General features: G+C 37.1%; 1 protein-coding gene and 1 pseudogene across 1 annotated transcript in view; both read left to right on the top strand.

Moving 5' to 3' along the window:
* The window catches only part of LOC140864752 (heat shock cognate 70 kDa protein 2-like), a 35845-nt gene extending 27224 nt beyond the window's left edge, over positions 1–8621 (top strand). The window contains exon 3 of the transcript XR_012144337.1: positions 8454–8621. The gene's annotated coding sequence lies outside the window, so the exon portion shown is untranslated. The remainder of the gene's footprint in view (positions 1–8453) is intronic.
* Positions 6173–8621, top strand: LOC140862887 (heat shock 70 kDa protein 4-like; annotated as a pseudogene).
* Positions 8622–14338: the final 5717 nt, after the last annotated feature.

The raw sequence follows: 14338 nt of genomic DNA, 5'->3' as shown, positions 1-14338 counted from the left end.
TTCTGGTCGGTTTTGAGACCCCCGGACCTTTCCTATCATTTTTGGACGTTTCGAATCTGATTTTACACTCAATTTACCAAATAGGGACTCCTTAAACATGTTTGACACTTTTAAAATCATATGTCATTTTCTAACATGTTTAAAATCACTTAATCTTTTAAAATGGAACCGAGCTACTACATTCTCCCCCTACTTAAGATATTTCATCCTCGAACAATCTTAAGTACTGAATGTAGTAAAATATTGAATAAACATCTTTTATTCAAACTTATTCATTTTACAAGTTACAACCTGAAAATACAACAATTCAGAATAACTCTGGATAATCTGTACGCATACGATTCTCAAGTTCTCAAGTGGCCTCCTCAGGGCCTCGGCGCTGCCACTGAACTAGACAAGAGGAATGATTTTGTTGTGTAACACCTTATCCTTATGACCTATGACACGCAAAGGTCTCTCTACATATGTCAAATCCGTATCCAACTGTACTTCAGACGGCAGTAAGATATGAGACTCATCTGTCACATACTGTCGCAACAGTAAAACATGAAACACGTCGTGGATACTAGAAAAATATGGCGATAAAGCCAATCTATAAGTCAGATCTCCAACACTTTCCAGTAACTCGAATGGACCCATGTACCTAGGAGATAGCTTACCCTTGAGACCGAATCTCAAAATCCTGCGAAATGGGGAAACTTTCAGGAACACTTTCTCACCCACTTCAAACTGTAAAGGTCTGCGCTTAACATTTGCATATCTAGCATGTCTATCCTGCGCAACCTTAATTCTCTTCTTGATCTGCCCAACAATATCAGCAGTCTGTTGGACTAATTCAGGTCCCTATATCTGTCGCTCCCCCACTTCTTCTTAGAACAGTGAAGTACGACATTGTTGCCCGTACAACGCCTCAAACGGAGCCATCCCAATACTGCGATGGTAACTGTTGTTGTACGCAAGCTCAATCAATGGCAACTGATCTTGCCAAGTTGGACCAAAAATCCATATAACATGCTCGCAACATGTCTTCAACAGTACGGATCGTGCGCTCTGACTGCCCGTCAGTCTTTGGGTGATATGTTGTACTCAGGCTAAGAGTAGTACCCATAGAGCGCTGAAGACTCCCCAAAACTGAAGTAAACCTGGGGTCTCGATCACTGACAATGCTCACAGGCATTCGTGCAATACATCCTATCAAAAATGTCCCGATTATAAGGAATGAAATGTGCTGTATTGGTGAGTCGGTCCACCACAACCCAGATAGCATCACAATTCCTCGATCTCACCGGTAAATGGGTCATGAAGTCCATCATGATCAACTCCCATTTCACTCAGGAATGGATAAATTGTGAAGCAATCTCCAGGTCGTCGGTGTTCTTCCTAGACCTACTGATACACCAAACATCTAGAAACATACTGATATACACTTTTCTTCATTCCTTTCCACCGAAAGGATTCTCATACTTTATGATTAACACTTGTCATAACATATGTGACAACGTCGTTGTCCACAATTCTTGATTTCCTGAACCTCTCGGGTTCTCTTCTTGGAAATATCAATACAAAAATTCTTATTGACTCAAAATTCGATCAGTACAATATCTAGTACTAATATAATGACATCTATATGATAACTTGAGATAACCTCTGAAAATAAGAATATTGATTATCCTGCTACGGATAACAATTCCTTGCCGAATTCTAACTTATGCTGTTTATATGAACAAAACTGTTTCATCCTTATTTGGCAAAGTCCTTAAACCAAAACAATCTAGCTAACCTCTGATTCGATCTCATAGAATCAGACTTATCAATGGTCTAACACATCCATTATACATCCCGAAAAATCAGTGACAACAATCCTGCTAGATCTGGTAACATTAGATCTCAGCTGCTGTCCTTTTTCCATGTCTAAAGACTTGTTGATATCATGTTAGTATCCATTAAAATTCAAACACTTGCTAGATCAATTTATGACACTGAAGTCCGAGAATTACTGCAAATCATTCCTAAGAACTGAATATCTGAGTACTGTACTCATTTTATCAATCTACCAAAAAGTGAACAATTTCAATCGTTCTTACAGGAAAACTTACCTAAGTAAACTCATCACTTAGAATTTCCTGTTCATTTCGTAATCAAGATCCTAATCACTAATATAACTCTGAAAGAATCGGACAATACTGGTAAAACCTCCTGGTTCTCCCCCAGTATCACGTGCGAGAACTACCCATCCAGAATATTCACTTGTCAAGGAATCCTTTCCAAGACTATTCAGTTCACGGGAACTAAAGTATGTATCTTTGATGAAGTCAGACGATAACTCAAATCCCTTGGAACTAATCCAGTACCAAGTATAATTCCAAAAGACTCAAATAAATCCTGAATATTCCTGCTAGTTATACCCATTGCTATGACTGTACATACAACGAGACTGAGGTAAGTCTTCCTATAATGCCAAACTGGAACAAAAGAATCCTTCAGAGTTCACCGGCATAAGGTTGCACTTACTATACCATATCGAAACCTGACAGTCAAGAGCACCCTGGCATTACTCATCCCCGAGTCTCTGATATTATGCAACATTCCTATCTGGACCAAAATCATTGGTCAAGGAAAATTATCTGTAGAGGCACAACTCAAATCCCGAGTCTGCAAGCATCTGATAATTAAATCCATCATCACTAGGTAACAACCTAAAAATAACAAAACAGTCAATTGCTCTATGGAAACCCGCCTAAACAAACACTCATGCCCTCTGATGAATCACATCATCTCTGGAAAACACTTGGCTTACTAGAATATTCTAGGTAAAACATCTAGAACTATTTATTGAAAATAAGCAAAATTATCAAGTACTCATTTAAACAATGATCAATCTTTTATTACAATCCCATGTAATACATAACTTAATCAAAAGATTACACTGAAAGATGTACAATACAACAATAACTGAGTACATCAAATACTGAAATCTTTAATACATTTGATTACAACTGAAATGCTGTTTACAACAAAATACAGTATTTAAATTCATGCGGAAGTCTTTCATTCCGTCTACTGATCTTAACATGAAGTTTCCTGTCTGCCACTCATGTTAGCAGAACTTCTTCATCTCAAGATCTAAAAGATAAAATCTTGCTAATCTACCGGGTCCTTCCAATATTGTTGGTTCCTTATCTGGTAGATGAGACAAGATTTCCCTGACAATCTCTCCAACTACAAGTGAAGAGTCTTCCGGGGTGGCTTCCTTGGTCGACTCAGAATGGATGACTACATGTCACACATTCCGTTCAACCTGAAGAATGCCTGACGTTGAAAACTGGATCTTCTCTTCCAGCTCCATCCTGCTGGGATCCACATAATACGAACTTTTGCTGCCAACCTTGGCAAAGACAATCTTGAAAAGCCTAGACATCCTGCTATTTCAATTCCTGATACTGCTATCTTCATTGAAACCAAATTGTAATCCTACAAAGGATAACCCAAAATCAATACTATGTCCCAAATAATCTTATTGCATGCTCTGATACCATAAATGTAGTGACCCGCGCCGTGATCACCTACTAATCAGAACTTAAGCATGCAATTAATCAATAAAGTAATATTAATCAAAGTAACTGCGGATACTTAAAATAAAATAATATCAGATAGGCAAAACCTAGTGGTCAACCCTGCTATCCAGCCTTGGTCACCACCTAACCTCACTGTCTCCGGGAGAACTACATGCAACTGCCCCATGGAATAGGACATCCAGCCAACAGAAAATAACCGAAAGTGAGCCTAACATGCTCAGTACGAGAGTATGAGTATACATGAATGCAAGTGTACTGCCTACTGACTAGAGGCCAAGAATCAGATACAAAGATAGACCGGGCCCTGGTATGTAGCACGTTGTGCCGTCGCTTCAGGAGGTGGCTCCCATACCGAAATAACAGTGGATTTTCGAACCCAAATCGATGGAAGTCATCCACTAACAGGATAGTGTATAATCCTACTAATAGACATCTCAAAAGAGATAGCTCAATATGCTCATGTATGCAACATACAGTCGTGACATGCTGTATATAAAGACATATAAAACATGCAATCACATAATCCATGCAAACACATAATATATGCATACTCAATCTAGATATCTCGAATAATACTTCCGTACCTTACTAAAGCAGATCCTAGAAGCTTTCCCCTCTAGGTCCAAGCCTACCATGCATCACTACAACATAAATAACCCATGCATTACCTTTCATGCCAACATCACCTACTAGGCTCTAAAAGACTTAATTAAACTATAGTCTACTCCCTATTTACTATAGGAACCAAAGTCATACCTTCGTCCGTCGTCAGCTCGCTGATGTCGCATGCCCCAGAGCCTGGGCATAGCCTAGCTACGACCTCTAGACGCCTCGCCAGAGCTCCGCCTGGCTGCTACTGTGGACACTGTCCTCTACTATGTCAGAAACTGTCTGACTATACTAAAATATAAACTTCTACTCCAACTCTAAAATAAGAGTACCCAAAAGGCCCTAAAATAGAGCCATATGGGCAAAGGAGAGGATTCTGAACGGTGAAAATGAGCAAATCTCGCCCATATTTATAGACAACGAACGAACGCAACGTTCTGGCGAACGGATGCAACGTTCTGAACTGTCCCGCCACGTGTAATGCTCTTGTTGACATCTGTCCTGCCGGCAGAACGGACGCAACGTTCGATAGAACGGAAGCAACGTTCTTGCCCATCTAACCACGTGTCATGATCTCGTCGACACCTATCCAGCCAGCAGAACGGACGCAACGTTCTTCAAAACGGAAGCAACATTCTTGCACCGGATTGTTGCGTCCGTTCGGGTTCGGACGCAACGTTCTGGTCTGGTCCTTCCGAACTCGTTTGGCTGTTTCTGGTCGATTTTGAGACCCCCGGGACCATTTCCAACTCTTTTTGGACGTTTCGAGATCTGATTTTACACTCCATTTTACCAAATAGGGACTCCTTAAACATATTTTGACACTTGTAAAATCATATGTCATTTTTTAACATGTTTAAATGTTGCTTAATCTTGTAAAATAGAATCGGCGCTACTACATATTCATGATGTTTTTGATCTTTCAACTTGTCAGAGGTACACTCATATTCAAAGCCTCATGATTCATTTCATCGAGAGGAGAAATGTGAACGTTCTCGGAAGAGAAATTTTCTCAGTGTCAGTTGGAGTTCAATTACGTATTCATCATAAAGATATCATAAGAATAGAGAGTATTTTAATTGTTCAAGTCCTTGTATTGTAGTCCTTTGAGGTTTTAATGAATTTGGTTGATGTCCGTGGTTGATCCCGTAGATGGGTTGTTAATTAGTTGGAACGAAATTACATTAAAATTGCTCATATGTTCATTTTCTTTTTTTTTTATTTTTTTTTATTATAATATTTAGTTTTGTTTTTTAAAATTATAATAAATTATGAAAAACGAGATAAAATAAGATATTACTGGATCTATAGACCTCATTTTCGAAAACTTCCCACGTTTTATGTTACAATAGAACTGCATTATACTTTATTTGGCATACTTGATTTTTTGTAATGCTCGAGTAGTGATTGTTAGAAAGCGGGGTTGAACAAACCATATCGCTAATTTTCACGTAATTCAGTTGGGTTTAACAACTTTGAATGTATAATTCTGGCTAAGTTAATATCAGTTTGCTACCAGATAAATTTTGTGCGAAAGATAGCTTGAATTGAACACTCAAAATGGCTAGGATATAAATTAAATCCATATTTATAAATTTTGTGTTTTATCTTTTTAATGATAAAAAATAAAAATAAAATGTAAATTTTCAAATTGGGAAACAAATTTGGAAAAGTCTCTAAAAACAAGGTCTAAATTGGAAAATAAGTAAAAACTTGGGTGGCAAATAGAAAAATCTGGACAGAAACAAGGAAACATGAAGAACACTGTAAAGCAAGCAATCAGGTGTCGAATTTTCCCATAGATTGAATCAAGTGATTTCTAGGCTCTTCAACTACTCTGCATATATACCACTCTCTCTTTCACGATACCAGTACGAAAAATTTTGATTCAGAAATTGCTTTCAGTGGGAAGCGAGCGCTCATAAAATTTTCTGGGTTTTTTGATAATTTTAAGTTTGTTTGTGATTTCTTGATTGTTGGTGATGATAATGGCATGGAAAGAGCGAAGACTGCGACTTTTGATTGGGATTGATTTGGGAACGACATACTCATGCGGTCGGCGTGTGGCAGCATGATCGTGTTGCGGATTATTGCTAACGACCAGGGCAATCGTACCACGCCGTCGTATGTGGCGTTCACCGACCATGAGCGTTCTCATCGGCGACACTCGGCGAAGAAAACCAGGTGGCCATGAACCCCGAGTCAACACTGTTTTTGGTGAGTTTCGTTTATCCTATTTGGTTTGTTCCTTGCAATATTTGTTCGTTGATTTTTTTGTTGCAGAGCTTATTGCTCTGTTCTGTTTTCGTATAGCAAAAGCTTTTTCTTGCTTGGGTTACGAAATTGTTGGGGTATTCATTTATGTTGCATCATTGTTGGAAATTTTGTTCTGTGTTTCGTTTCTTTGGGAATTAAGTGTGGAAATTCTTTGATTGATTCAACCACCTGAGTTTTTCACCAAGTTGGGTTACTTAATTCTTGGTTTATATGTCGTGTCATGTAGATGCTAAGCGTTTGATCGGAGAGAAGATTACAACGAGCTTAGGTTGCTAGTGACTATCAAAACTCTGGGCCATTCAAGGTAATTGCGGGACCAGCGGACAAGCCCTTGATTTTGGGTTCTCATTACAACGGGCGAAGAGAAACAATTCTCTGATGAGGAGATTTCTTCATTGGTTTCTTGTTAAGATGAAAGAAATAGCAGAGGAGGCCTTTTATTGGAACAACGGTGAAGAATGCGGTTGTTTCGGTGCCTGCTTATTTCAATGACTCTCAGCGTCAGGTACTATGGATGCTGGAGCCATTTCCGGGCTCAATGTTCTGCGAATCAGCAACGAAGCGACTGCTGCCGCTATTGCGTATGGACTGGACGAGAAAGTGTCACTTCCGGTAGAGAAGAATGAGCTATTTTTCGACCTGGGAGGGGGTACTTTTCGACGTGTCTCCTGCTCTACTATCGAGGAGGGTATATTTGAAGTGAAGGCGACTGCTGGTGATACTCACCTTGGGGGAGAGGATTTCGATAACAGAATGGTGAACCATTTTGTTCAGGAGTTCAAGAGAAAGAATAAGAAGGATATTAGTGGGAACCCACGAGCTTTGAGGAGATTAAGGACTGCCTGTGAGAGGGCGAAGAGGACTTTGTCGTCCACTGCGCAGACGACTATCGAGATTGATTCTCTGTTTGAGGGTATTGATTTCTATACGACTATTACTCGAGCACGATTTGAGGAGCTAAATATGGATCTGTTCAGGAAGTGTATGGAGCCGGTTGAGAAGTGTTTGAGGGATGCTAAGATGGATAAGAGTAGCGTTCATGATGTCGTACTTGTTGGTGGCTCGACTAGGATTCCTAAAGTTCAGCAATTGTTGCAGGACTTCTTTAATGGCAAAGAGCTTTGCAAGAGCATCAATCCCGACGAAGCTGTTGCATATGGTGCTGCCGTACAAGCAGCGATCTTGAGCGGTGAAGGGAATGAAAAGGTTCAGGATTTGCTTCTTTTGGATGTTATCCTCTGTCCCTTGGATTGGAGACTGCTGGAGGAGTCATGACTGTTCTGATTCCAAGAAACACTACCATTCCCACCAAGAAAGAACAAGTATTTTCGACCTACTCGGACAATCAGCCTGGGGTATTGATTCAGGTTTTCGAAGGTGAAAGAACCAGAACAAAGGACAACAATTTACTTGGCAAATTTGAGCTCACCGGCATCCCACCAGCACCCAGGGGCGTTCCTCAGATTACTGTCTGCTTCGACATCGACGCAAATGGTATCTTAAACGTCTCCGCGGAGGATAAGACAACGGACAGAAAAACAAAATCACTATCACCAATGATAAGGGCAGGCTGTCGAAAGAAGACATTGAAAAGATGGTGCAAGAAGCAGAGAAGTACAAGGCAGAGGACGAGGAGCACAAGAAGAAAGTGGACGCAAAAAATAGTTTGGAGAACTATGCTTACAACATGAGGAACACCATAAAGGATGAGAGATTGCCTCGAAGCTCCCAGCATCCGACAAGAAGCAAATTGAGGAAGCAGTGGAGTCTGCTGTCCAATGGTTGGATGCAAACCAGCTTGCGGAAGTTGAGGAGTTTGAGACAAGCTGAAGGAACTGGAGAATCTCTGCAACCCGATCATCGCCAAAATGTACCAGGGTGGCGCGGAGGAGAATGGCCCTGCTGCAGGCGGCAGTACGTTTGGGGCGCAGGCCCGAAAATAGAGGAAGTTGATTGAGTTTTGAGAATTGTCTGTGGATTATGATATGTTAGAAGTTTTAGTATCCCTGAAGTCTTCAAGTGATAATGGTGTATGATAGGAACTTTTGTCTTCGTAAATTTGGTTTTTGATGCGTAAATTTTAAGAGTGATAATGTAGACGTGTGTTTTAAGAGTCTCTGAAGTATATGGTTAAAACCTTTTTTTGAAGGCATTCGTATATTTGGTTCATTTTATGCTATGATGGCTGCCACATATTTTTACACATGTCAAACATCCAACAAATAAAAAAACCGATAATAAAAACATTCGAAAAACGTACAATCGTATATAATTCCAATCTAACTGCACATAAGATCGACATATGTATTTTAATATAAGTAATTAGTAATGGTATGCATAAGTTCTTCTTCACTTTCCTTCACTCTCCTAAAATAAATACGGAAAGCTATATTAATTTTTTCATGTTAATTAGAATTTTTCCCAACATGTACAAATTATAATAGATTTTTTATTGGCGACGCAAACAATCACAAGTCTTCTCATAAAAATATTAGTTATGTTGGAGTGTGCGACAAAAAATAGTACACCATATGTTGAAGATATACATAATTTTCCTTCACATCCTAAAATAAATCTGGAAAACTAATTTAATATTCATGATTAATAGAATTGTCAACAAGTACAAATGATAATAGATTATTTATTGGCGACACAAGCAATCATCCACCTTCTAAGAAGAAAAACATTAGTTAAGTTTGGAGTGAGGTCGTCAAAAAATAGTACACGATATGTTGAAAAACTCCCCTTTCCATAGCACATTCGTGTTTCATATTTTTGTAACTTTTTTTATTTCACAAAAAAGAGATAAATATTTCGCATAATATTTTTATCTAATGTTTGTGATTATGAAAATAGATAGATTGTTGATTTGTGCATCAATTCCTTGATTTTTGATGATAACAATAATATATTTAATCATAATGTGGTTGATAGATTAAAGTTGAAATTTTGATATGGAACTCAAATTTATCCAAGCTAAGTTAACTTCTGGCACGGTGCAGTTGATTGGTATATCATTTGCTATCAATTTATTTTTTTAAAAAATAGATAAAGAAATAACAGAATCAAATGATTTAATCAATAATTTAATTGTAATTTTGTCAATACATGAAGTTTAGTGCCTTAAAATATTTAATAATTTTGTATATACTGGACTTGTTTGAACAAAGTATATAGTAAGTAATCGTTCCCCGTTCCATAAACATTACGTAAAAGCACTTATAACGAGTGTAAAACATATCCCATTTCAAATCAACATGCCAGTTTATTTCGATTTTGTAAGGAATAAATGGTTGTAAACAATATCAGATTCAAATGTTGTCATTAGATGTTGATAACCTATTACATAAACATGCAGCGAAAATATTTAAAAATGTGGATAAAATAACAATAAATAAATAACCACACAAGAATAATTAAGCACAATTACAAAATACCTTTTGCAAGAGATCCTCCAGGACAAAAACTTTAACCTAAAATATTTTGTAAATCGTTTACAAAAACCTTTAATACTCAGTGAACCCCTCAAAAATCAATTTTTTTTTTCAAAAACAAGTAAGAAAATAAATAATAAAAACACAAATAAGGAGTTGGCCCTAAATGCCAAACCCGATAGCAACAAGGCCGTTCGATAGATCTTCAAATGCTCTCAAATCTTTAAAACAGTCTACGATCAATAAACTCATCAAATTGACAAGAACTTTTCAACATATTCAGCACTCCAAAAATCGAGTTCTATGTCTTCACATATTATACACTTAAGAACTCCCTCAATTTTGCACGCACTAAAAAAATCTACATTAAACGTGAAGTACCCTTCTATTTAAGCGTAAAAATCAACTCCTCTTGGCTGATCATTGTTTCCTTTTTAAACTCGATCAAAACTACAAAAATAAAAAAACATTGAAAAGTTAGGAAATAAAAATTCATATAGAATAACTACTTAATATCCGCATATCATCAAATAATTAAGTAAATAAATCATATAAGTACAGAGAAATTACATTTTTAATAGATCCTCAATCAGTTTTATGAAACTTGCAGTCCACGAAAGACAAAAATACTTAAATAAATTCATTTTAAAAAACTTGAAAATATTGTAGTAAACAAATATTCCCTTCAATCTCTCTCCTTTTTGTCTTTCTCCTTTTGTCTTTCTAGACAAAACATATTAAAAGAATTTAGCATATCACAACTCCCCCCCCTGATGTCAATTCGCCTCCCTTAGTATAACTCCCCAGTGTTGTCGAAGATGTTACTGACACGAATTTGGTTGGAACTAGCAAGTGCACTAGGTCAAGTTATAGTATATGGTAACAAGTCAAGTATCGATCCCAAAGAGACTGTAGTCAATTATCAAGATTTGATTATTTAACTTAATCTAGACAAATTAATAAAAAGAAGAAATTTGATTCATTCACTTCAAGATTAAATAATAAATAAATTGACAAAAAATAAATTTAAAACCAACGAAAATAGGAATTGGATTATAAATTCAATTAAAAGAGACAACCAAGACACACGAAGATATCAAATTAATTTATGCATGCACATGGCACAGACTGGAAATCATGTTTATTCCAATCACAGTGAAATTTTATATCTTATTCAACAATCTATTTCTAGAATTACTAACCTATTCAAGTTGGACGGATTAATTATTTCTAATTAATTTTAATCAAACTCAAACTCATTCAATAATTATGAAAATTCAGTTTTCACCTAAAATCGCATACTGAAATCGAATACTATTTCTAGTCGGTTTAACAATATGTTGTTTGATATTTTTGAAGTTATCTTTAATCAATCATCTTTAGATTTGTGATTAATCAACAAACATATGACTAGATGATCAGACTATTACAAGAAATATTAAACTGACATCAATCAATAACTGAAAAATATCCAAAATATAATCAAACATGTAACCACGTCTCAAACATAAATTAGTTTCGACCCAATCTCATGGTGTTGGATGTAGAAAAAATAATCAATAAACAAGAAAAATATTCAAAAAGTAGTTTAAATCATAAAAAAAGAAAAACTTAAGAAGAAGAAGAAGAAGAAGAAAGATGAAAAGATTAAAGTTCTTTCAATTCTTCCAATCCCTAGCCGCCGCCTTCGATCTATACGTTCCGTCCCTCGAGATCTGATGTATTTTTTATATATAGATCCCCTATAGTCCATAACTTTGTTTCCTTTCAAAAGAGTCCGAAAAATAGAAAACTTTTCCCCGCGATCGCGCTTGAGTGCATAAAAGCCCCGTTCGAGCACACAACTTTTTGATCTGCTCATTATTCTTACGCCGAACGTGCTCGAGCGGAAGAAAATCCTCGCTTGAGCGCCAAACACTCTGTTCCAGACTTTTTTCTCACACAGGTTGTGCTCGAGCGGTAGAAACATCCCACACGAGCGCACCAATTTTTTCCCAACGCGCAGCATTTTTGAAAAATTCATATCGAGAGTTCTAGCTGTCAGATCGAGCTGAAATTTGGACAGCAGCTTCAAAACATCTTGAACTTCATTTTGAATGGTGATATTTTATTTGGATCACTCTAGTATCATAAATAAGTTTTTGATAATCGCTACTTTGTGATTCCTTCTTGCGGCTCTTCTCTTGCCCCATAATCTTCATTTCTTCATTGTTCCTTCATTCAAACCAAGGAAAGTGTAATGTAGACCACATGCATGAAATAACAAATAAATTTAAACTTAAATGACACTAACACAACACGAATTTATTCAAAATTAATCAAAAACTAACACAAAATCATGCATGAAAACACTCTTATCAGTTACCAACATCTTCTCACAACACTTGATTTCAATATTAACAGAGCAGAGAAAAACAAACTTAGAACACATCAAGGAGTCATAATAAAACAAATTAACATCAATATTTATTAGAAACAGATCAGAGCAAAAAGAAAAGAAAACACAAAACAGAAAAGTTTCGAGAGAACAACTCAAAACAATCTAAACCACCAAAAAAACTGATTGCTATCAGATGAGCTCATTGTCTTCTCTTCCTCTTCTTCTTCTTCTTCTTCTTCTTCTTCTTCTTCTATCTCTCTCTCTCTCTCTCTTTTTTGTCCAGAAGAGGATCCAACACCAAGTAGACTTTACTAGTGAAATTTCAAGGCTTCATAATAAGAAATATTTGCCTTGGCTTGGTGAATCTTCTTTTCAACATGAAACAGTTGGGCTTGCAGAAAGGCGGAGTCCATCTGCAGTTTGAAGTAGGTGGCACAAAAAATGAAATAACAGGGGCAGTGTTGTCAACATATGACACAACACCTGCCACAAAATCCGATACTATCCATGGTAAATCAAATTTCCTGTTTCCTCTGAGAAGAGCAAGAGCAAGCTTCAGCACTTCCCTAGCATCAGACAAACTCTCATCATCATATTTCTCAATTCATTGACTCACTAACATGACATAAATCAAAGAGGGGTACGGGATCTTGTAGGTGACTTGACCAAAATTAGCAAAGGCCATGACTGTGTCAAACACAAGTCTGCAATAATTAAAAGTTTCTCGAGTCCCAATATAATATAGCACCTGCACTTAATATTTAGTGAAACTGGTAGAGTTTGTGGAAGGTGTCCAAGTCTTCACCGCAGTCTTGTGAAGAAAAGAGTAGAATGAGGTAAGCTTGGTCGCAGACAATTTATGTGGATGAGCTGGAATACTTGTTACTTAACCACCAGATGACTAAGGTCATCTCATTCATGGTACGTGTTTGGAAAGTCATCTCTGGAGCTCATCTCAGAGAGCCGTTTCAACATTCTCTTGGGCCATATTTGGACTGGCCTTTCCGAAGCTCATCCCAAAAGTCCAAATCCCATCATTTCATCTCGTTTTTCCACCACAAAGGCACATAAAACATCAAAAATCCTTCTCGTACATTGTCGTAACATCATCATCATACTTATATTTCCATAAACTTCATGGTTAAAAACTTTCGTAAAAAATTCATTCATGTTAAAATCTATATGGAAACTATACATGCATAAAATAATTCATAACATTCCATGGAAAAATAGCTTCCACGAAGGTACAAGTCATATACATGTATTAAATGGCATAATCGATCCACGTGAGTCGTTTCGTCCGTCCGGACTTTCAATTTGAAACGTTTTCCCATAGATCATCTTAAAACACTTATAATAGATTAAAAAGTCATAAAATTAAAATTTGAAATTAAAATACAAGTTTTGAAAATTTTGGGCAGAACCCTCCGCGCTCGAGCATGCAAAAGTTACAGCTAGAGCATGAAAAAGTCGCGCTCAAGCATGCAAAAACTGTCGCTTGAGCACATGGTCGCTGCCTGAAATTCCAGGCAACAACGCGCAGTTTCCCAAAACAATGTATTCCATCTTTTTGGCCCCTACTCGACTCCCTAACGCTAAAACACATGTGAGGACTGAAAACATACACTTATGACATGAAAAACTTCGAACGATTCAACCAAAATTATCCAAGTTTCAACGATTTGAACTAAAACTTCACATACAACAAAAACACACACCAAAAGTCTGATTTTTACACATCTAAACCCTTGAATCTCCATAAACTTTAACCAAAGACATCCGAAACGCATCATGTGGGGACCTCGGGTGCTAATCTCAATTTTTAAACACATTCAATATCAATCTGATAAATAAGCAACATGATTACAATAATCAATCTTATCAAGTAAAAATATAATCTATTTACGAAAAACAAAAATTAAACCAAGACATTTGGCGATGCAAAACTATACATTTGGCGACGCAACATCACTCGCAAAAAGAACCAATTTTTTTTTTCGGAGGGGGTTGCGCTCAAGCTGCCATATATGGCCGCTCGGCGCTCCTCTTGAACCAACCTACGG

This window comes from Henckelia pumila, chromosome 4 (assembly GCF_033568475.1).
Source record: "Henckelia pumila isolate YLH828 chromosome 4, ASM3356847v2, whole genome shotgun sequence".
NCBI lineage: Eukaryota > Viridiplantae > Streptophyta > Magnoliopsida > Lamiales > Gesneriaceae > Henckelia > Henckelia pumila.
This window is presented reverse-complemented; position numbering and strand designations above follow the sequence as displayed.